Genomic DNA, 24884 nt, shown 5'->3' with positions numbered 1-24884 from the left:
GTAGATATATCTCCAGAGTATATCCTGGTCTGTTATAATAGAGACAGTAGATATATCTCCAGAGTTTATCCTGGTCTGTTATAATAGAGACAGTAGATATATCTCCAGAGTATATCCTGGTCTGTTATAATAGAGACAGTAGATATATCTCCAGAGTATATCCTGGTCTGTTATAATATAATAGAGACAGTAGATATATCTCCAGAGTTTGTCCTGGTCTGTTATAATATAATAGAGACAGTAGATACATCTCCAGAGTATATCCTGGTCTGTTATAATAGAGACAGTAGATATATCTCAGAGACAATAGCTCCTACCGTGTTATTCACATGAGCCCTTACTGATTGAATGTCTCAGTTGTTGCCGTTTGTTCTCTTTATTATTATGATTGCGTTGGTTGATATGTATTAGTATTGTTGCTTAAACATATTGCTATGGCAACAGTGGCAACCACCTTTTCATGGTAATAAAGCATGTATTTGTGAAAGAGAGAATTCTCGTAGGTTAGACTGTATCGCTCTGCAGTTTACATCTTTCAACCCAGACTATGGAACAATATACAATCAATTATATAATGTAAAATATATTGATTCTTGCTCCACATAATTCGTATTCTTTACGCATTGCCATTATCATACTTTCCTTGTTGTTTATTTGATGAGTGTTATCAATATTAGCCTGTTTATTGTTGTTTAATTGATGAGTGTTATCAATATTAGCCTGTTTATTATTGTTTAATTGATGAGTGTTATCAATATTAGCCTGTTTATTGTTGTTTAATTGATGAGTGTTATCAATATTAGCTTGTTTATTATTGTTTATTTGATGAGTGTTATCAATATTAGCCTGTTTATTATTGTTTAATTGATGAGTGTTATCAATATTAGCTTGTTTATTATTGTTTAATTGATGAGTGTTATCAATATTAGCTTGTTTATTATTGTTTATTTGATGAGTGTTATCAATATTAGCTTGTTTATTATTGTTTATTTGATGAGTGTTATCAATATTAGCCTGTTTATTATTGTTTATTTGATGAGTGTTATCAATATTAGCTTGTTTATTATTGTTTAATTGATGAGTGTTATCAATATTAGCTTGTTTATTATTGTTTATTTGATGAGTGTTATCAATATTAGCCTGTTTATTATTGTTTATTTGATGAGTGTTATCAATATTAGCTTGTTTATTATTGTTTAATTGATGAGTGTTATCAATATTAGCTTGTTTATTATTGTTTAATTGATGAGTGTTATCAATATTAGCTTGTTTATTATTGTTTAATTGATGAGTGTTATCAATATTAGCCTGTTTATTATTGTTTAATTGATGAGTGTTATCAATATTAGCTTGTTTATTATTGTTTAATTGATGAGTGTTATCAATATTAGCTTGTTTATTATTGTTTAATTGATGAGTGTTATCAATATTAGCTTGTTTATTGTTGTTTAATTGATGAGTGTTATCAATATTAGCTTGTTTATTATTGTTTATTTGATGAGTGTTATCAATATTAGCTTGTTTATTATTGTTTAATTGATGAGTGTTATCAATATTAGCCTGTTTATTATTGTTTATTTGATGAGTGTTATCAATATTAGCTTGTTTATTATTGTTTAATTGATGAGTGTTATCAATATTAGCCTGTTTATTATTGTTTAATTGATGAGTGTTATCAATATTAGCTTGTTTATTATTGTTTAATTGATGAGTGTTATCAATATTAGCCTGTTTATTATTGTTTAATTGATGAGTGTTATCAATATTAGCTTGTTTATTATTGTTTAATTGATGACTGTTATCAATATTAGCTTGTTTATTATTGTTTAATTGATGAGTGTTATCAATATTAGCTTGTTTATTGTTGTTTAATTGATGACTGTTATCAATATTAGCTTGTTTATTATTGTTTAATTGATGAGTGTTATCAATATTAGCTTGTTTATTGTTGTTTAATTGATGAGTGTTATCAATATTAGCTTGTTTATTATTGTTTCATTGATGAGTGTTATCAATATTAGCCTGTTTATTATTGTTTAATTGATGAGTGTTATCAATATTAGCTTGTTTATTATTGTTTAATTGATGAGTGTTATCAATATTAGCCTGTTTATTGTTTTGATTGATTTTCTGTTTGTCTTCTTCTTGTGTTTACCTCCTGTCCTGTTTGTGTTGACAGAAGAAATGTTATACCACTGAAGCCTGCTGAATCATTGGTTGTGTTCTGTGCTTGGCCTAGTCTTTAGGCTCCCGAGTGGGGCAGCGGTCTAAGGCACTGCATCTCAGTGCTAGAGGTGTCACTACAGTCCCTGGTTTGAATCCAGGCTGTGTCACATCTGGCCGTGATTGGGATTCCCATAGGGCGGTGCAAAATTGGCCCAGCGTCGTCTGGGTTTGACTGACTTGCCTAGTTAAATAAAGGTTAAACGATTACCTTCCCTGTATCTGTCACTCCCTTTGGTTCCTTCCACAGGCGTTATTGACTGTCCCAGGTTTCATGTCTGTATGCTTTTCCTGTTTTGTACCATGTTCCATTTCTTTATTAAATGATTCACTCCCTGTAAATGATTCACTCCCTGTGAATGATTCACTCCCGGTGAATGATTCACTCCCTGTAAATGATTCACTCCCTGTAAATGATTCACTCCCTGTGAATGATTCACTCCCTGTAAATGATTCACTCCCTGTGAATGATTCACTCCCGGTGAATGATTCACTCCCTGTAAATGATTCACTCCCTGTAAATGATTCACTCCCTGTAAATGATTCACTCCCTGTAAAAATATAATAAATAAACCAAAATCGCACACATTCCAGCCCATCTTCTGCATCAGAGTCTTACTGACTGGGGACTTTTTGTTTAGGCTACAGCTTGGCTCCATGGAAGCAGAGCCTAACACGGTCTCGGCGGTACACAGGAAACCCGGGTGTGAACCCAGGTTATGTTCCAAATGGCACCATGTTCATTACAGAGTCCATCAGTTTTGACCGAGGCCTGGTCAAACATAGTGCACTACAGGGAAAAGGGTTCCATTTGGGACCGAATCAGTCACTTGTTGTATTCTGGAACTCTGCCCTTGTCATGGAACATTCCACCGTGCTTGGACTAGCTCTCCATGACCTTGAACTAGTTAGCCACGGTGAACTGTCTATTTAGGGCCATTATGTCCAATTTGTAAGTCGCTCTGGATAAGAGCGTCCGCTAAATGACTTAAATGTAAATGTAACTAACTCTCCATGACCTTGGACTAACTCTCCATGACCTTGAACTAGCTCTCCATGACCTTGGACTAACTCTCCATGACCTTGGACTAACTCTCCATGACCTTGGACTAACTCTCCATGACCTTGGACTAGCTCTCCATGACCTTGGACTAACTCTCCATGACCTTGGACTAACTCCCCATGACCTTGGACTAACTCTCCATGACCTTGGACTAACTCTCCATGACCTTGGACTAACTCTCCATGACCTTGGACTAACTCTCCATGACCTTGGACTAACTCTCCATGACCTTGGACTAACTCTCCATGACCTTGGACTAACTCTCCATGACCTTGGACTAACTCTCCATGACCTTGGACTAACTCTCCATGACCTTGGACTAACTCTCCATGACCTTGGACTAACTCTCCATGACCTTGAACTAGCTCTCCATGACCTTGAACTAGTGTGTAGTGCGCTGCCAGCCCACGGCTCTCTGTGTCCTCCCCCGGCAGCACGCAGGGCCTGTTCTCATCGGAGAGGTCTTTGGGGCCTTGAATGGGGGTTTCAAATTTGGGGAAATGACACTCTCTCTGACTGTTTTGCGTTTTTTGCATTTTGTCAGGGGGTGCAGCTCCGTCTCGGGTTCTGCTGTTGTGCAGTGGTTGCGCGGCCTTTCCTCTGCAGGGAGCCGGGTTTTCCTGTGTCTGCCCTTCTCGATGGCGGGGCTGTGCTCACTGGGCCTGTACTTTGTCAGGGTTTTTCTATGGTTTTGATCAGTGGCCATGGTCAAATAGTTAGCCACGGTGAACTGTCTATTTAGGGCCATTATGTCCAATTTGTAAGTCGCTCTGGATAAGAGCATCCGCTAAATGACTTAAATGTAAATGTAACTAACTCTCCATGACCTTGAACTAACTCTCCATGACCTTGGACTAACTCTCCATGACCTTGGACTAACTCTCCATGACCTTGAACTAGCTCTCCATGACCTTGGACTAGCTCTCCATGACCTTGGACTAACTCTCCATGACCTTGGACTAACTCTCCATGACCTTGAACTAGCTCTCCATGACCTTGGACTAACTCTCCATGACCTTGGACTAACTCCCCATGACCTTGGACTAACTCCCCATGACCTTGGACTAACTCTCCATGACCTTGGACTAACTCTCCATGACCTTGGACTAACTCTCCATGACCTTGGACTAGCTCTCCATGACCTTGGACTAACTCTCCATGACCTTGGACTAACTCTCCATGACCTTGGACTAACTCTCCATGACCTTGGACTAACTCTCCATGACCTTGAACTAGCTCTCCATGACCTTGGACTAACTCTTCATGACTTTGGACTAACTCTCCATGACCTTGAACTAGCTCTCCATGACCTTGGACTAACTCTCCATGACCTTGGACTAACTCTCCCCTTGTCATGGAACATTCGACCGTGCTTGGACTAATTTACTGCATGTATGTTAGCTGTGTCTGCTCTCGAAAATGCACTACTTTTGACCAGGACCTATTCCCTATACAGTGCACTACTTTTGACCAGGACCTATTCCCTATACAGTGCATTGGTCAAAAGTAATGCAGTGTATAGGGAATAGGTCCTGGTCAAAAGTAATGCAGTGTATAGGGAATAGGTCCTGGTCAAAAGTAGTGCACTGTAGAGGGAATATTCCCTATACAGTGCACTACTTTTGCCCAGAGCCATGTACCCCATTATGTAAGGAAAAGGCTACTGTTCAGGATGTAACCCATGTTAAACAGTGCAGAGTCAGACAAGAGACTCATTCATATGCTAGCTAACACTGCTCTCTGGCGGTAACCATGTTCCATTGCAGCCACTGTCTATCCTGGGATGAATCTCAATAGTCTTTTCCTTGATTCCTCACATCCTCTCCCCTCACGTCTTTCTCAAAACACATTGGAGGAGAAGATCTGTGGTTCCTCTCCTCGCACCTTCTACTCCAATACGCTTACAGAAGGAGGTGAGGACAGAGGATGCAAGGAATCAAGGAATCAAGGAAATACAATTGAGAATCACCCCAGGACTGTCTCCTTGACTGATCTGAAACAGGCTGGATATACAGTACCAGTCAAAAGTTTGGACACACCTACTCATTCAAGGGTTTTTCTTTATTTTACTATTTTCTACATTGTACAATAATAGTGAAGATATCCAAATTATGAAATAACACACTTGGAATCATGTATTAACCAAAAAAGTGTTAAACATATATATATATATATATATATATATATACACTGCTCAAAAAAATAAAGGGAACACTTAAACAACACATCCTAGATCTGAATGAATGAAATAATCTTATTAAATACTTTTTTCTTTACATAGTTGAATGTGCTGACAACAAAATCACACAAAAATAATCAATGGAAATCCAATTGATCAACCCATGGAGGTCTGGATTTGGAGTAACACTCAAAATTAAAGTGGAAAACCACACTACAGGCTGTTCCAACTTTGATGTAATGTCCTTAAAACAAGTCAGAATGAGGCTCAGTAGTGTGTGTGGCCTCCACGTGCCTGTATGACCTCCCTACAACGCCTGGGCATGCTCCTGATGAGGTGGCGGATGGTCTCCTGAGGGATCTCCTCCCAGACCTGGACTAAAGCATCCGCCAACTCCTGGACAGTCTGTGGTGCAATGTGGCGTTTGTGGATGGAGCGAGACATGATGTCCCAGATGTGCTCAATTGGATTCATGTCTGGGGAACGGGCGGGCCAGTCCATAGCATCAATGCCTTCCTCTTGCAGGAACTGCTGACACACTCCAGCCACATGAGGTCTAGCATTGTCTTGCATTAGGAGGAACCCAGGGCCAACCGCACCAGCATATGGTCTCACAAGGGGTCTGAGGATCTCATCTCGGTACCTAATGGCAGTCAGGCTACCTCTGGCGAGCACATGGAGGGCTGTGCGGCCCCCCAAAGAAATGCCACCCCACACCATGACTGACCCACTGCCAAACCGGTCATGCTGGAGGATGTTGCAGGCAGCAGAACATTCTCCACGGTGTCTCCAGACTCTGTCACGTCTGTCACGTGCTCAGTGTGAACCTGCTTTCATCTGTGAAGAGCACAAGGTGCCAGTGGCGAATTTGCCAATCTTGGTGTTCTCTGGCAAATGCCAAACGTCCTGCACGGTGTTGGGCTGTAAGCACAACCCCCACCTGTGGACGTCGGGCCCTCATACCACCCTCATGGAGTCTGTTTCTGACCATTTGAGCAGACACATGCACATTTGTGGTCTGCTGGAGGTCATTTTGCAGGGCTCTGGCAGTGCTCCTCCTGCTCCTCCTTGCACAAAGGCGGAGGTAGCGGTCCTGCTGCTGGGTTGTTGCCCTCCTACGGCCTCCTCCACGTCTCCTGATGTACTGGACTGTCTCCTGGTAGCGCCTCCATGCTCTGGACACTACGCTGACAGACACAGCAAACCTTCTTGCCACAGCTCGCATTGATGTGCCATCCTGGATGAGCTGCACTACCTGAGCCACTTGTGTGGGTTGTAGACTCCGTCTCATGCTACCACTAGAGTGAAAGCACCGCCAGCATTCAAAAGTGACCAAAACATCAGCCAGGAAGCATAGGAATTGAGAAGTGGTCTGTGGTCCCCACCTGCTGAACCATTCCTTTATTGGGGGTGTCTTGCTTATTGCCTATAATTTCCACCTGTTGTCTATTCCATTTGCACAACAGCATGTGAAATGTATTGTCAATCAGTGTTGCTTCCTAAGTGGACAGTTTGATTTCACAGAAGTGTGATTGACTTGTAGTTACATTGTGTTGTTTAAGTGTTCCCTTTATTTTTTTGAGCAGTATATATATATATATATATTTGAGATTCTTCAAAGTAGCCACCCTTTGCCTTGGTGCCAGCTTTGCACACTCTTGGCATTCTCTCATCCAGCTTCACCTGGGATGCTTTTCCAACAGTCTTGAAGGAGTTCCCACATATGCTGAGCACTTGTTGGCTGCTTTTCCTTCACTCTGCGGTCCAACTCATCCCAAACTGTAACGTGTACACTGGGAAGCAAGAACAGGGAGGGAATAATTTACAGGGAGTGAATAATTTACAGGGAGTGAATCATTTACAGGGAGTGAATCATTTACAGGGAGTGAATCATTTAATAAAGAAATGGAACATGGTACACAACAGGAAAAGCATACAGACATGAAACCTGGGACAGTCAATAACGCCTGTGGAAGGAACCAAAGGGAGTGACAGATACAGGGAAGGTAATCGTTTAACCTTTATTTAACTAGGCAAGTCAGTTAATAACAAATTATTATTTACAATGACGGCCTACCCCGGCCAAACCCGGACGATGCTGGGCCAATTGTGCACCGCCCTATGGGACTCAATCACCCAATCACGGACGGTTGTGACACAACCTTGATACGAACCAGGGTCTGTAGTGACGCCTCGCACTGAGATGCAGTGCCTTAGACCGCTGCGCCACTCGGGAGCCCTGGCCTCCACGATCGCCCGACCTCAACCCAATTGAGATGGTCTGTGTCACGTATACTCCCTCTCCGGTGCTCACGGTCACCGTACAGACACGAAGTCCAGGTGAGTCTGATGAGGCGCTGGTGCGCGTAACGATGATGACAGGTGTGCGTAATAATGAGCAGCCTGGTGACCGGAGAGGTTAGTATACGTGACACAAACCATCTCAATTGGGTTGAGATCAGGTGATTGTGGAGGCCAGGTCATCTGATGCAGCACTCCATCACTCTCCTTCCTGGTCAGATAGCCCTTACACAGCATGGAGGTGTTTTGGGTCACTGTCCTGTTGAAAAACAAATGATAGTCCCACTAAGCTCAAACCAGATGGGATGGCATATCGTTATAGAATACTGTGGTTGCCAGCAAAGCAGCCCCACACCACCACACCTCATCTCACATCTCACAAAGACACGGTGGTTGGAACCAAACATCTCAAATTTGGACTCATCAGACCAAAGGACAGATTTCCACCGATCTAATCTCCATTGCTCGTGTTTCTTGACCGAAGTAAGTCTCTTCTTCTCTTCTTATTGGTGTCCTTTAGTAGTGGTTTCTTGGCAGCATTTAGACTATGAAGGCCTGAACAGTTGATGTTGAGATGTGTCTGTTACTTGAACTCTGTGAAGCATTTATTTGGGTTGCAATTTCTGAGGCTGTTAACTCGAATGAACTTATCCTCTGCAGCAGAGGTAACTCTGGGTCTTCCTTTCCTGTGACAGTCCTCATGAGAGCCAGTTTCATCATAGCGCTTGATGGTTTTTGCAACTGCACTTGAAGAAACTTTAAAAGTTCTTGAAATCTTCCATATTGACTGACCTTCATGTCTTAAAAGTAATGATGGACTGTCGTTTCTCTGCTTATTTGAGCTGTTCTTGCCATAATATGGACTTGGTCTTTTACCAAATAGGGCTATCTTCTGTATACAACCCCTACCTTGTCACAACACAACTAATTGGCTCAAATGCATTAAGAAGGAAAGAAATTCACCAAATTAACTTTTAACAAGGCACACCTGTTAATTGAAATGGATTCCAGGTGACTACCTCATGAAGCTGGTTGAGAGAATGCCAAGAGTGTGCAAAGCTGTCAGCAAGGCAAAGGGTGGCTACTTTGAAGAATCTCAAATATAAAATAAATGTTGATTTCTTTAACACTTTTTGGGTTACTACATGATTCCATATGTGTTATTTCATAGTGTTGATGTCTTCCCTATTATTCTACAATGTAGAAATTTGTAAAAAATAAAGAAAATCCCTGGAATAAGTATGTGTGTCCAAATTTTGACTGGTTCTGTATATATATATATATACAGTGAGGGAAAAAAGTATTTGATCCCCTGCTGATTTTGTACGTTTGCCCACTGACAAAGAAATGATCAGTCTATAATTTTAATGGTAGGTTTATTTGAACAGTGAGAGACAGAATAAGAACAAAAATCCAGAAAACGCATGTCAAAAATGTTATAAAATGATTTGCATTTTAATGAGGGAAATAAGTATTTGACCCCTCTGCAAAACATGACTTAGTACTTGGTGGCAAAACCCTTGTTGGCAATCACAGAGGTCAGACGTTTCTTGTAGTTGGCCACCAGGTTTGCACACATCTCAGGAGGGATAAACTCATCAAAAAAAAAAACGTCCCTTTTTCAGGACCCTGTCTTTCAAAGATTATTCGTAAAAATCCAAATAACTTCATAGATCTTTGTTGTAAAGAGTTAAAACACTGTTTCCTATGCCTGTTCAATGAACCATAAATAATTTATGTACATGCACCTGTGGAACGGTCGTTAAGACACTAACAGCTTACAGATGGTAGGCAATTAAGGTCACAGTTATGAAAACTTAGGACACTAAAGAGGCCTTTCTACTTACTCTGAAAAACACCAAAAGAAAATGCCCAGGGTCCCTGCTCATCTGCGTGAACGTGCCTTAGGCATGCTGCAAGGAGGCATGAGGACTGCAGATGTGGCCAGGGCAATAAATTGCAATGTCCGTACTGTGAGACGCCTAAGACAGCGCTACAGGGAGACAGGACGGACAGCTGATCGTCCTCGCAGTGGCAGACCACGTGTAACAACACCTGCACAGGATCGGTACATCCGAACATCAGACCTGCGGGACAGGTACAGGATGGCAACAACAACTGCCTGAGTTACACCAGGAACGCACAATCCCTCCACCAGTGCTCAGACTGTCCGCAATAGGCTGAGAGAGGCTGGACTGAGGGCTTGTAGGCCTGTTGTAAGGCAGGTCCTCACCAGACATCACCGGCAACAACGTCGCCTATGGGCACAAACCCACCGTTGCTGGACCAGACAGGACTGGCAAAAAGTGCTCTTCACTGACGAGTCACGGTTTAGTCTCACCAGGGGTGATGGTCGGATTTGCATTTATCGTTGAAGGAATGAGCGTTACACCGAAGCCTGTACTCTGGAGCGGGATCGATTTGGAGGTGGAGGGTCCGTCATGGTCTGGGGCGGTGTGTCACAGCATCATCGGACTGAACTTGTTGTCATTGCAGGCAATCTCAACGCTGTGCGTTACAGGGAAGACATCCTCCTCCCTCATGTGGTACCCTTCCTGTAGGCTCATCCTGACATGACCCTCCAGCATGACAATGCCACCAGCCATACTGCTCGTTCTGTGCGTGATTTCCTGCAAGACAGGAATGTCAGTGTTCTGCCATGGCCAGCAAAGAGCCCGGATCTCAATCCCATTGAGCACGTCTGGGACCTGTTGGATCAGAGGGTGAGGGCTAGGGCCATTCCCCCCAGAAATGTCCGGGAACTTGCAGGTGCCTTGGTGGAAGAGTGGGTTAACATCTCACAGCAAAAACTGGCAAATCTGATACAGTCCATGAGGAGAAGATGCACTGCAGAACTTAATGCAGCTGGTGGCCACACCAGATACTGACTGTAACTTTTGACTGTTAATTTTGAACCCCCCTTTGTTCAGAGACACATTATTCCATTTCTGTTAGTCACATGTCTGTGGAACTTGTTTAGTTTATGTCTCAGTTGTTGAATTTGTTATGTTCACACAAATATTTACATGTTAAGTTTGCTGAAAATAAACGCAGTTGACAGTGAGAGGACATTTCTTTTTTTGCTGAGTTTATATATGGGTGTAAAGGAATAATAATGGAGACCTGGTCTGGTAGTTATAATGTAATGGAATAATAATAGAGACCTGTCCTGGTCTGGTAGTTATAATGTAATGGAATAATAATAGAGACCTGTCCTGGTCTGGTAGTTATAATGTAATGGAATAATAATAGAGACCTGTCCTGGTCTGGTAGTTATAATGTAATGGAATAATAATGGAGACCTGTCCTGGTCTGGTAGTTATAATGTAATGGAATAATAATAGAGACCTGTCCTGGTCTGGTAGTTATAATGTAATGGAATAATAATAGAGACCTGTCCTGGTCTGGTAGTTATAATGTAATGGAATAATAATGGAGACCTGTCCTGGTCTGGTAGTTATAATGTAATGGAATAATAATAGAGACCTGTCCTGGTCTGGTAGTTATAATGTAATGGAATAATAATGGAGACCTGTCCTGGTCTGGTAGTTATAATGTAATGGAATAATAATAGAGACCTGTCCTGGTCTGATAGTTATAATGTAATGGAATAATAATAGAGACCTGTCCTGGTCTGGTAGTTATAATGTAATGGAATAATAATGGAGACCTGTCCTGGTCTGGTAGTTATAATGTAATGGAATAATAATAGAGACCTGTCCTGGTCTGGTAGTTATACTATAATGGAATAATAATGGAGACCTGTCCTGGTCTGGTAGTTATAATGTAATGGAATAATAATGGAGACCTGTCCTGGTCTGGTAGTTATAATGGAATGGAATAATAATTGAGACCTGTCCTGGTCTGATAGTTATAAGTGGTCATGAAGGAGAGCACACACCCAGCCCTAGACAGTGTCTCAAATGGCACCATATTCCCTTTACACTTCACACTATGGGCCCTGGTCAAAAGTAGTGCACTATATCGGGAATAGGGTGCCATTTGTGAGTAAGGACACACCCTAGACCTGGTAGTGAGCACTCCTCTTGAGACAGCATACGAGTCATTTTGATGACAGCTGTATCAAAAGGAAGACTTCCATGCTATAGTGAACATAGACATAGGATGTCTGTTAATTTCATTTTTGTTCACTCATCATGATTAAGTGTGAAATAAATGTCACTTAGCCTATTTCACCTTCACTGATCAATGCAGTGACCTGATACCCTTGCAGTGACCCTATCTCCTATGTAGTCGACTAGTGATGGGTCGTTCGCGAACGACTCAGCTCTTGTATGTGAACGTTGGGAGCCGGCTTACATATCAGAAGAGCCGAATCTATTTATAAAAATATAAAACAATTAAGATATGAATAATCAAAAGATTTAAATGAATACAATTAACTAATTCAAAGAACGAAAAAAATTGAAATAAAATAATATAGGCCTAAACGCTTAAGCGCACACACATTCGTTCTGACTGTCTGCTCAGACTAACAGCCTCAGCTTTTGTTCTTGTCAATCAGACACGCAGGGTCAACCAATGAACCAAAGATGGGTGAGGGAGGGCTGAGGCCTTTCAAAATCACTTATTCCACAACTGTACGAGAACAGACAGGCTTCACTGCGGGAAAGAGTCCAAAAAGCTACTGCAGTTTGCCTTACCACTGACTGCTGGACATCAAGGGTAACCACTTCTTACATGTCGGTTACATGTCACTTCATTGAAGATGTTTTCGATGTCTAGCTGTCTTCTGGACTGCTTTGAGTTAAGCGACAGACACACCTCAGAGAACTTGGCAGAGGAACTGTTGAGAGTGGCCAGAGAATGGCAAGTAGATGGAAAAGTGGTCTGTTGTGTTAGCGACAATGCAGCTTACATAGCCAAAGCCATGAAAATGTTCAAATGGACCCATCATCCATGTCTTGCCCAGAGATGCTCTGAAGGTGATGAGTGAAAGTGAAAGTAGCTGTGGAATATTTCCACAGGAGCACAGTAGGTGCTGAAAAAACTAAAGTCTACACAACGCCAGATGGGGATGCCTGAGCTGAGGCCTAAACAAGACTGCACTACAAGGTGGAATTCAACATTTTATATGTTGAAGCGGTTTCTTGAGCCAAAGGATGACATCATCTCTACCCTGGCCATTGTCAATGCACCTGTTGATGCTCTGACCCAAGAGGAATGGGAGGTAGTGGAGGAGGTGTGCAGAGTCCTGGAACCTTTTGAGCAGGTCACTGTGAAGATCAAATCAAAATCAAATCAAATGTATTTATATAGCCCTTCTTACATCAGCTGATATCTCAAAGTGCTGTACAGAAACCCAGTCTAAAACTCCAAACAGCAAGCAATGCAGGTGTAGAAGCATGGTGGCTAGGAAAAACTCCCTAGAAAGGCCAAAACCTAGGAAGAAACCTAGAGAGGAACCAGGCTATGAGGGGTGGCCAGTCCTCTTCTGGCTGTGCCGGGTGGAGATTATAACAGAACATGGCCAAGATGTTCAAATGTTCATAAATGACCAGCATGGTCAAATAATAGTAATCACAGTGAACAGGTCAGGGTTCCATAGCCGCAGGCAGAACAGTTGAAACTGGAGCAGCAACACGGCCAGGTGGACTGGGGACAACAAGGAGTCATCATGCCAGGTAGTCCTGAGGCATGGTCCTAGGGCTCAGGTCCTCCGAGTGAAAGAAAGAGAGAAAGAGAGAATTAGAGAGAGCATACTTAAATTCACACAGGACACCGGATAAGACAGGAGAAATACTCCAGATATAACAGACTGACCCTAGCCCCTCCTTCCAGTTCTCTGCTGCCAATGACTGGAACGAACTACAAAACTCTCTAAAACTGGAAACACTTACCTCCCTCACTAGCTTTAAGCACCAGCTGTCAGAGCAGCTCACAGATCACTGCACCTGTACATAGCCCATCTATAATTTAGCCCAAACAACTACCTCTTCCCCTACTGTATTTATTTATTTATTTTGCTCCTTTGCACCCCAATATTTCTATTTCTACTTTGCACTTTCTTCCACTGCAAATCTACCACTCCAGTGTTTTACTTGCTATATTGTATTTACTTCGCCACCATGGCCTTTATTGCCTTTACCTCCCTTATCTCACCTCATTTGCTCACTTTGTATATAGACTTATGTTTCTACTATATTATTGACTGTATGTTTGTTTTACTCCATGTGTAACTCTGTGTTGTTGTATGTGTCAAACTGCTTTGCTTTATCTTGGCCAGGTCGCAATTGTAAATGAGAACTTGTTCTCAACTTGCCTACCTGGTTAAATAAAGGTGAAATAAAATAAAATACAAATAAATAGGACCTACTGAAGAGATGAGTCTTCAATAAAGACTTAAAGGTTGAGACTGAGTCTGCGCCTCTCACATGGGTAGGCAGACCATGTGAGAGGTACAGTAAGCAGTTATTACTACATCATTATTTAATCCAGTATTATATATGTATATGAGCAGTAGATGAGAATGTAGTATCAGTAGACAAAACATGAATCTGAACTAATTAAGTTACTGTTCTCTCTTTTCAGCTATGTGACAGCCTCAAAAATGATACTCCTGTGTAAGGGTCTGCAGCGAATCACAGCCAGCCGCCAGAGAGAAGCAGATGTAACCACAGGACATGTGACAGAGTTGATGGACACCCTATGTTCATCAATAGACAGAAAGTTCCACAGAATGGAATATAATCACGTGCTCAGAAACCACTGCACATGACCACAGGTTTAAGAAGTTTGCCTTCAGTGATGCCAGAACGATTGATGAGGCTCTTCAAAGAATAACCTCAGCAGCAGGGAGGGACAGCCCCAGCAGTCAGCTGGCTCAGGCACCAGGGCAACAGGAAGAAGAGGGATCAGAAGGAGCAGAAGCACCAGCAGTAGTGCCACAAACGTCTGCTGTTTGGATGCTGTTTGACGAGAGAGCAACTGGGGATGCAGCAAGAAGGAATCCCTCAGCAGATTCCATAATGGAGGTCCGATCCTATTTGGAGGAGCCCCTCTTCCAAAGATCTGCAGATCCTCTGAGCTGGTGGAAGCACAAGGCCTCTGTCTGCCCACGGCTTACTAAAGTCATGACAGGGAGACTCTGCATAGTGGCCACATCCGTTCCCTCTGAGAGGGTCTTCTCGAAAACAGGACAAATAATTACTGAGAGAAGAAACCGCATCAGCCCCTCGAAAGTGAGGCAGCTTGCATTTCTGAACGCAAATCTCACATAAAAGCAAAATATGGTCAGCATTGCTGTGTGCTGCTGGTTTTAACATGGCAATAAATAGAAGAGAGAGAAAAGAGGGACCAGTTTAATGTTTTTAGTGGGATGCTGCAGTTTTGCACATTGTTATTTATTTTTCTTTGATATGGTGCAATATTCTATTATTATGCTGTTCAGATTGTATTCCTTTTGAATGGTTACATTTATATGCACTTTGTTTATATACATGAAAAAGTTATACTTTAAATGCAAATGTTTAATAGCATTCTTTTTCATAACAATCCAATTCATTTTTAAATACATTCTAGTTAAGGTAGAGTATGATTTCATTGAATAATTTAATTAGAATTGTTTTAACACTAATCATAGTCAAATTATCGCAAACTGTTTTTTTTAAAGAGCAATGTGGGAGCCAAAAGAGCCGGAATGCCCATCACTATCAGTCGACTACTTTTGACCAGGGCCCATAGGGCTACGATCAAATGCAGGGCTTCATATTGGGAATAGGGTGCCATTTGACACGGAAAAAGTGTCTGACACATCTATGTGAATAGGACTAATTTGCTTCTGAAAGTAGTACATTCGCAGGCCAACAGACACTTCCTACCCCGAGAATAAAACGGTATTGGGGCGTCGGCCAACTTCAGAACGTAACAGTCCAATGGCAACTCTATAGGGCGGGGTTGAAGGGTTCCTTCCTGATGAAGGTGAAGGTTGAAGCGTTCCTTCCTGATGAAGATGTCCTCGTCATTTATCAGAAGCTGCAGCGAAAGTGGACTGATCTCGTCCTTCAGTTGAAGTCTGTGTAGCTTAAATAATCACTCTATATCGTTAAGATTTGACCATAGGCGTGTCTTCTTTCAACGGCAACTGCAAAGGTAAGAACTTTTACATTATAAATGAAAGTCCATATTATTATTATTTATTTTTTAATTGTGAGAAATGCCATTTTTGTTGGTGAAAGTTTTCATTTTGTAGCCAGCAGTTCCAGTGTAATTGTCCATTCATGAAGTTACTAGTTACCGGAAGGAAGGTTTGGGCGATGCACCGATGCACATGGTCTTGTAGGATCCGTGTTTGAGCTGATGCAACATGCTAGTTGTATGACTGGGTTGTAAACCGCAACATGTATTACCAGTAAATAATACGCTACATTTGTGCACATAACATGGAAATGTCCGCTGTTCATTTAGAGCAGGAAATAAATGGAGGACGTTTAGTAGTAGTGTAGTGTAGTTGTAGTAGTAGCTGGTAACAACTAGTGAATACATGTCCTTTTATAGTGTGCTGTGTGCATGCTTCTCAGGGTGTGCTCCACGGCCAGCAGGCTATACAATGTAACACTGTGCTCATCGAGCTTCCTATACTACCCATACTGTTCAAAAGGTACCGTTTACAATACATCTAGGTTACAGTGTTATTATTGTACAGGGCTGAACTGGGCTGTGGTTTGAAGTCTGTCATGTCAACTTGACCGTGTGTTTTTCTTTGTTTTCCGTCCCAAAGCCAGCACGCCATGCTCCTAGTTGGATTGTTCTGGCTACATACCATAGTATATATTAAAACCACCTGTATTCTACTACTAGTTTTCATACCAGCACGAACGATGGCGTAAATGTACCATTTGTAATGAGGACACGTTGAAATAATATCCCGCAGTTCAAAACATTTCAAGGTGGATAACTCATTGAAAAGATACAACGTTTGAATCAATGACAATTTGTACAGAGCCCCACAGTGGAGGTGTCACAAAACCTCCCAGGTCAAACAGGGAAATGCTTCCAATCCTTTTTCCACTATTCATTTTTCCTAAGGGGATTTTAGAAATACTTCAAATAAAGGCTGCGTTTTGATAACCGTGTAAATCTCTCTAGGAAACGGTCTCTGTTTACTCTTACATGCTGACATGTAGAAATCTATGTTATTCAATCCCTTTATAGGGCACTACTTTTGACCAGGGCCCATCGGGTAATAGTGCACTATATAAGGCAGCTCTCTGAAAGATCTGGGACAGCCAGGTGTGGGTCTAACTGACTTCTGTCAGTGAAGGGCAGGGGTACTGTGTACTTCCCAAATAGCACCATATTCCCTATATAGTGCACTACTACCCTATGGGCACTGGTCAAAAGTAGTGCCCTATAAAGGGATTTGGGTGCCATTTAGGACAAGAACAAAGGGGTTAGGTACTGACTCCCTTTAACAGACAGATGTAACCTAACCTTCAAAACAAAAAGAACACACCTAGGTATACTATAAAAACTACAGCCAGTTGTAAACAGGAAATACAACTGTGGTACACCTAGGTATACTATAACACTACAGCCAGTTGTAAACAGGAGATACAACTGTGGTACACCTAGGTATACTATAACACTACAGCCAGTTGTAAACAGGAAATACAACTGTGGTACACCTAGGTATACTATAACACTACAGCCAGTTGTAAACAGGAGATACAACTGTGGTACACCTAGGTATACTATAACACTACAGCCAGTTGTAAACAGGAAATACAACTGTGGTACACCTAGGTATACTATAACACTACAGCCAGTTGTAAACAGGAAATACAACTGTGGTACACCTAGGTATACTATAACACTACAGCCAGTTGTAAACAGGAAATACAACTGTGGTACACCTAGGTATACTATAACACTACAGCCAGTTGTAAACAGGAAATACAACTGTGGAAGACATGAGAGTCTTAAGTATGGAGTGAGATACCTGCCAAAAGGTTGAACATACGAAATTGTTAGGATCGTAAGAAAATCCATATTTAATTGTTAGGATTGTAATAAAAGCCATGCATGAAACATGAAACGTAATCGTGAAATTTAATCTGTGAACGTACAAACACCATGTTAGGATTACGGACTAACATTTTTAGGCTCGAACAAATCTTGTGTCTTGTGTTGCGATTCTGTCGTACAATAATACCCTTTAGAGTTTTGGCAGTTTCATCTCACCAACAAAAAAAACCGTACACCAAACGGCCTGTGAGGAGTGCTACGCGAAGAAGAATAACACAGTATTAAAAAAAAACGGAAGTCGGGGGAAACCCGGGAAAGAGATATCCTGCACGTTTTCAAGTTAAAAGTCTCCATTCTCTAATACTCTTCAGTTGATTTTACTTCACATTTAGACAGCTAATGTAATGTATTTCTGGAGTCTGCCACTAAACATATATTTTTATATAGTATTTCCATAGTTATTTCATCACTCAAAAATATTGCCAAAGCATATTCTGTAGGAGGGGTTAATATGAATTTTAAATAATTTGACATGATTTTGTCACGTGTGCTCCCTCTCTGGCCTCTAGGTCACCGTGCTGCTCGTTATGGCGCACACCTGTCACCATGGTTACGCGCATTATGACGCTCACCTCCTTGATTACCTTCACTATATATGTGTCACTCCCTTTGGTTCCTTCCCCAGGTGTCATTGTTTCTGTTTCTTGTCTGTGTGCTGTTAGTGTTTCTTGTTTTGTATTACAGCCCATTTATTTTATAAAAACACTCACTCCCTGAACTTGCTTGCCGACTCTCAGCGCACATCGTTACAGATTTAAATGAATCGGGTCATGAACATATGGACTTTGATATGAACAAGGGAGAGGTTAAACGTAGGCTAAGAGCATGGCATATTTAGAGAGCGAAATAGGCCTAAATCAAATTTACTTTCTATTTTGCAGCTCAGGTGGTTAATCTAGACAAGGCTCTTCTGTGTCTTTATCATTCTCACACAAGCCATTTGCTGAAGGCACACGCTTTTACTACACCATAAAGTGCTATAATATCCGTATTGAATACAGTTCTCTAAAAAGCTCTAGACTTTTATTTGGGAAATGAAACCGGAAGCTGCAAAGCATCTCCAACGTCTGAGCTGGAGTTGCTCGATAGAGTAGTATGTCCTTCATCTCCAACGTCTGACCTGGAGTTGCTCGATAGAGTAGTATGTCCTTCATCTCCAACGTCTGAGCTGGAGTTGCTCGATAGAGTAGTATGTCCTTCATCTCCAACGTCTGAGCTGGAGTTGCTCGATAGAGTAGTATGTCCTTCGCAGATGCCACATTTGATCTGTAACTGAGTAAAGGGAGATGTAAAGTAAAAATTGAACCTTTAAAATGTTAATTCATAGTCGTAACATAGGGTTTGTACGTTTACAGATCTAATTTAACGTTTATGTTTTGTTTCATGCATGGCTTTTCTTACGATCCTAATGATATGCATGTTCAACCTTTTGGCAGTTATCTCACTTCATACTTAAGGGCTCTACACAGTTTATGCAAACGTGCTGACAGAGATTTGTTTGCGTCGCTCTCTACGTAGTTCTATGTCCATATGTGGGGCTGAAATTTTGAATGTGATGCAAATGGACCTCCAACGGCTCCGTTTGTGTAGACTGCGTAGAGCCCTTAAGTGGCATTCTCAATAGTAAAATGCACATGACCACAACATAAAAAAATACCATCAATATTTAATCATATGAGAGGTCTAATTGAATGAAAAGAATAGAAAAGCCTGCACACTTTATATTCAGCAGTCACCCTTTAAATCTTATATTTATATTGTAACAATGTGCGCTGAGAGTCGGGAAGCAAGTCCAGGGAGTGAGTACGTTTAATTAATCAATGAAACAAAACAAGAAATGCAAACAGGGCACCAACATGAAACAGATACAATGACGACTGGGAAAGGATCCAAAGGGAGTGACATATAAAGGGCAGGTAATCAAGGAGGTGATGGAGTCCAGGTGAGCGTCATAATGCGCCCTAATGAGCAGCCTGGTCACCTAGAGGTCAGAGAGGGAGCAGCCTGGTCACCTAGAGGTCAGAGAGGGAGCAGACTGGTGACCTAGAGGTCAGAGAGGGAGCAGACTGGTGACCTAGAGGTCAGAGAGGGAGCAGACTGGTGACCTAGAGGTCAGAGAGGGAGCAGACTGGTGACCTAGAGGTCAGAGAGGGAGCAGACTGGTGACCTAGAGGTCAGAGAGGGAGCAGCCTGGTGACCTAGAGGTCAGAGAGGGAGCAGACTGGTGACCTAGAGGTCAGAGAGGGAGCAGCCTGGTGACCTAGAGGTCAGAGAGGGAGCAGCCTGGTGACCTAGAGGTCAGAGAGGGAGCAGACTGGTGACCTAGAGGTCAGAGAGGGAGCAGACTGGTGACCTAGAGCTCAGAGAGGGAGCAGACTGGTCACCTAGAGGTCAGAGAGGGAGCAGACTGGTCACCTAGAGGTCAGAGAGGGAGCAGCCTGGTGACCTAGAGGTCAGAGAGGGAGCAGACTGGTGACCTAGAGGTCAGAGAGGGAGCAGACTGGTCACCTAGAGGTCAGAGAGGGAGCAGACTGGTGACCTAGAGGTCAGAGAGGGAGCAGCCTGGTCACCTAGAGGTCAGAGAGGGAGCAGACTGGTGACCTAGAGGTCAGAGAGGGAGCAGACTGGTGACCTAGAGGTCAGAGAGGGAGCAGACTGGTGACCTAGAGGTCAGAGAGGGAGCAGACTGGTGACCTAGAGGTCAGAGAGGGAGCAGACTGGTGACCTAGAGGTCAGAGAGGGAGCAGCCTGGTCACCTAGAGGTCAGAGAGGGAGCAGACTGGTGACCTAGAGGTCAGAGAGGGAGCAGACTGGTGACCTAGAGGTCAGAGAGGGAGCAGACTGGTGACCTAGAGGTCAGAGAGGGAGCAGCCTGGTGACCTAGAGGTCAGAGAGGGAGCAGCCTGGTGACCTAGAGGTCAGAGAGGGAGCAGACTGGTGACCTAGAGGTCAGAGAGGGAGCAGCCTGGTGACCTAGAGGTCAGAGAGGGAGCAGCCTGGTGACCTAGAGGTCAGAGAGGGAGCAGACTGGTGACCTAGAGGTCAGAGAGGGAGCAGACTGGTGACCTAGAGCTCAGAGAGGGAGCAGACTGGTCACCTAGAGCTCAGAGAGGGAGCAGCCTGGTGACCTAGAGGTCAGAGAGGGAGCAGACTGGTGACCTAGAGGTCAGAGAGGGAGCAGACTGGTGACCTAGAGGTCAGAGAGGGAGCAGACTGGTGACCTAGAGGTCAGAGAGGGAGCAGCCTGGTCACCTAGAGGTCAGAGAGGGAGCAGACTGGTGACCTAGAGGTCAGAGAGGGAGCAGACTGGTGACCTAGAGGTCAGAGAGGGAGCAGACTGGTGACCTAGAGGTCAGAGAGGGAGCAGCCTGGTGACCTAGAGGTCAGAGAGGGAGCAGCCTGGTGACCTAGAGGTCAGAGAGGGAGCAGACTGGTGACCTAGAGGTCAGAGAGGGAGCAGCCTGGTGACCTAGAGGTCAGAGAGGGAGCAGCCTGGTGACCTAGAGGTCAGAGAGGGAGCAGCCTGGTGACCTAGAGGTCAGAGAGGGAGCAGACTGGTGACCTAGAGGTCAGAGAGGGAGCAGACTGGTGACCTAGAGCTCAGAGAGGGAGCAGACTGGTCACCTAGAGGTCAGAGAGGGAGCAGACTGGTCACCTAGAGGTCAGAGAGGGAGCAGCCTGGTGACCTAGAGGTCAGAGAGGGAGCAGACTGGTGACCTAGAGGTCAGAGAGGGAGCAGACTGGTCACCTAGAGCTCAGAGAGGGAGCAGACTGGTCACCTAGAGGTCAGAGAGGGAGCAGACTGGTGACCTAGAGGTCAGAGAGGGAGCAGCCTGGTGACCTAGAGGTCGGAGAGGGAGCAGCCTGGTGACCTAGAGGTCAGAGAGGGAGCAGCCTGGTGACCTAGAGGTCGGAGAGGGAGCAGCCTGGTGACCTAGAGGTCAGAGAGGGAGCAGACTGGTGACCTAGAGGTCAGAGAGGGAGAAGACTGGTGACCTAGAGGTCAGAGAGGGAGCAGCCTGGTGACCTAGAGGTCAGAGAGGGAGCAGACTGGTGACCTAGAGCTCAGAGAGGGAGCAGCCTGGTGACCTAGAGGTCAGAGAGGGAGCAGACTGGTGACCTAGAGGTCAGAGAGGGAGCAGACTGGTGACCTAGAGGTCAGAGAGGGAGCAGCCAGGTGACCTAGAGGTCAGAGAGGGAGCAGCCTGGTGACCTAGAGCTCAGAGAGGGAGCAGACTGGTGACCTAGAGCTCAGAGAGGGAGCAGACTGGTGACCTAGAGGTCAGAGAGGGAGCAGACTGGTGACCTAGAGCTCAGAGAGGGAGCAGACTGGTGACCTAAAGGTCAGAGAGGGAGCAGCCTGGTGACCTAGAGGTCAGAGAGGGAGCAGACTGGTGACCTAGAGGCCAGAGAGGGAGCAAGCTGGTGACCTAGAGATCAGAGAGGGAGCAGCCTGGTGACCTAGAGGTCAGAGAGGGAGCAGCCTGGTGACCTAGAGGTCAGAGAGGGAGCAGACTGGTGACCTAGAGGTCAGAGAGGGAGCAGCCTGGTGACCTAGAGGTCAGAGAGGGAGCAGACTGGTGACCTAGAGGTCAGAGAGGGAGCAGACTGGTGACCTAGTGGTCAGAGAGGGAGCAGCCTGGTGACCTAGAGCTCAGATAGGGAGCAGACTGGTGACCTAGAGGTCAGAGAGGGAGCAGACTGGTGACCTAGAGGTCAGAGAGGGAGCAGCCTGGTGACCTAGAGGTCAGAGAGGGAGCAGCCTGGTGACCTAGAGGTCAGAGAGGGAGCAGCCTGGTGACCTAGAGGTCAGAGAGGGAGGAGCCTGGTGACCTAGAGGCCAGAGAGGGAGCAGACTGGTGACCTAGAGGTCAGAGAGGGAGCAGCCTGGTGACCTAGAGGTCAGAGAGGGAGCAGCCTGGTGACCTAGAGGTCAGAGAGGGAGCAGCCTGGTGACCTAGAGGTCAGAGAGGGAGCAGCCTGGTGACCTAGAGGTCAGAGAGGGAGCAGACTGGTGACCTAGAGGTCAGAGAGGGAGCAGACTGGTGACCTAGAGGTCAGAGAGGGAGCAGACTGGTGACCTAGAGGTCAGAGAGGGAGCAGACTGGTCACCTAGAGGTCAGAGAGGGAGCAGCCTGGTGACCTAGAGGTCAGAGAGGGAGCAGACTGGTGACCTAGAGGTCAGAGAGGGAGCAGACTGGTCACCTAGAGCTCAGAGAGGGAGCAGACTGGTCACCTAGAGGTCAGAGAGGGAGCAGACTGGTGACCTAGAGGTCGGAGAGGGAGCAGCCTGGTGACCTAGAGGTCGGAGAGGGAGCAGACTGGTGACCTAGAGGTCGGAGAGGGAGCAGCCTGGTGACCTAGAGGTCGGAGAGGGAGCAGCCTGGTGACCTAGAGGTCAGAGAGGGAGCAGACTGGTGACCTAGAGGTCAGAGAGGGAGAAGACTGGTGACCTAGAGGTCAGAGAGGGAGCAGCCTGGTGACCTAGAGGTCAGAGAGGGAGCAGACTGGTGACCTAGAGGTCAGAGAGGGAGCAGACTGGTCACCTAGAGGTCAGAGAGGGAGCAGACTGGTGACCTAGAGCTCAGAGAGGGAGCAGACTGGTGACCTGGAGGTCAGAGAGGGAGCAGCCTGGTGACCTAGAGGTCAGAGAGGGAGCAGACTGGTGACCTCGAGGTCAGAGAGGGAGCAGACTGGTGACCTCGAGGTCAGAGAGGGAGCAGCCTGGTCACCTAGAGGTCGGAGAGGGAGCAGACTGGTGACCTAGAGGTCAGAGAGGGAGCAGACTGGTGACCTAGAGGTCGGAGAGGGAGCAGACTGGTGACCTAGAGGCCAGAGAGGGAGCAGACTGGTGATCTAGAGGCCAGAGAGGGAGCACACGTGACAAATATATTATTGTGGAACGCTACTCCTCTTCCGTTTAAGCTAAAAACGCCATTCAATCTTTAAAACGTGTAGACCGGTCTGGAATAGTGTGCTTAGATACAACTTTTTTTTATACGTTATACTTTTTAAACTATTAAGCGTCTTGTCCTCCTAATCAACCTCTTTATTGGGATTTTTTTCAATGTTATAAAGCTCCCATTGTTAAAAAAAAACGTCCATTCTAAAACTGTGGGTGTTTCTCAAAATGCGTACTACGTAAATTGGAGCACTGGAGGGTTGGAGAAGGAGTCCAAATCAAAACACCGAGCACAGAGGGTACTTCTCGAATGCGTACTCTCGTTTGTACATATTTTCAAGCATGCATCAATGCAAGCTTCAGTGGAAAGTATGCAAAGATTTATGATGCAACCACGTAAAAAAAATCTACTACTACTAATACTACTACTACTACTACTACTGCTTCTACTACTATTGTGCTACTGCTACTACTGCTACCGCTACTACTGTGCTACTACTACTGCTACTACTACTGCTACTACTGCTACTACTACTGCTACTACTACTACTACTGCTACTACTACAGCTACTACTACAGCTACTACTACAGCTACTACTACAGCTACTGCTACTACTACTGCTACTACTACTGCTACAGCTACTACTACAGCTACTACTACAGCTACTACTGCTACTACAGCTACTACTACAGCTACTACTACTACTACTGCTACTTCTACTGCTACTTCTACTGCTACTACTGCTACTACTACAGCTACTACTACTGCTACTACTACAGCTACTGCTACTACTACTGCTACTACTACTGCTACAGCTACTACTACAGCTACTACTACAGCTACTACTGCTACTACAGCTACTACTACTGCTACTACTGCTACTGCTACTACTACAGCTACTACTACTACTACAGCTACTACTACTGCTACTGCTACTACTACAGCTACTACTACAGCTACTACTACTGCTACTACTGCTACTGCTACTACTACAGCTACTACTACTACTACTGCTACTACTACTGCTACTGCTACTACTACAGCTACTACTACAGCTACTACTACTACTACTGCTACTGCTACAGCTACTACTACAGCTACTACTACTACTACAGCTACTACTACAGCTACTACAGCTACTACTGCTACTACTACAGCTACTGCTACT

The 24884-nt window shown here is 44.3% G+C and overlaps 1 protein-coding gene across 2 annotated transcripts in view; it reads left to right on the top strand.

The window, feature by feature from the left end:
• The first annotated feature begins 15632 nt into the window (after positions 1–15632).
• The window catches only part of LOC106581541 (high affinity cationic amino acid transporter 1), an 82968-nt gene continuing 73716 nt past the window's right edge, over positions 15633–24884 (top strand). The window contains exon 1 of one of the 2 annotated variants that reach the window (XM_082966801.1): positions 15633–15878. The gene's annotated coding sequence lies outside the window, so the exon portion shown is untranslated. The remainder of the gene's footprint in view (positions 15879–24884) is intronic. The other variant, XM_082966799.1, reaches the window with a different exon arrangement.

The sequence above is a fragment of the Salmo salar genome, chromosome 20, assembly GCF_965601325.2.
Source record: "Salmo salar chromosome 20, fSalSal1, whole genome shotgun sequence".
Taxonomy (NCBI): domain Eukaryota; kingdom Metazoa; phylum Chordata; class Actinopteri; order Salmoniformes; family Salmonidae; genus Salmo; species Salmo salar.
This window is presented reverse-complemented; position numbering and strand designations above follow the sequence as displayed.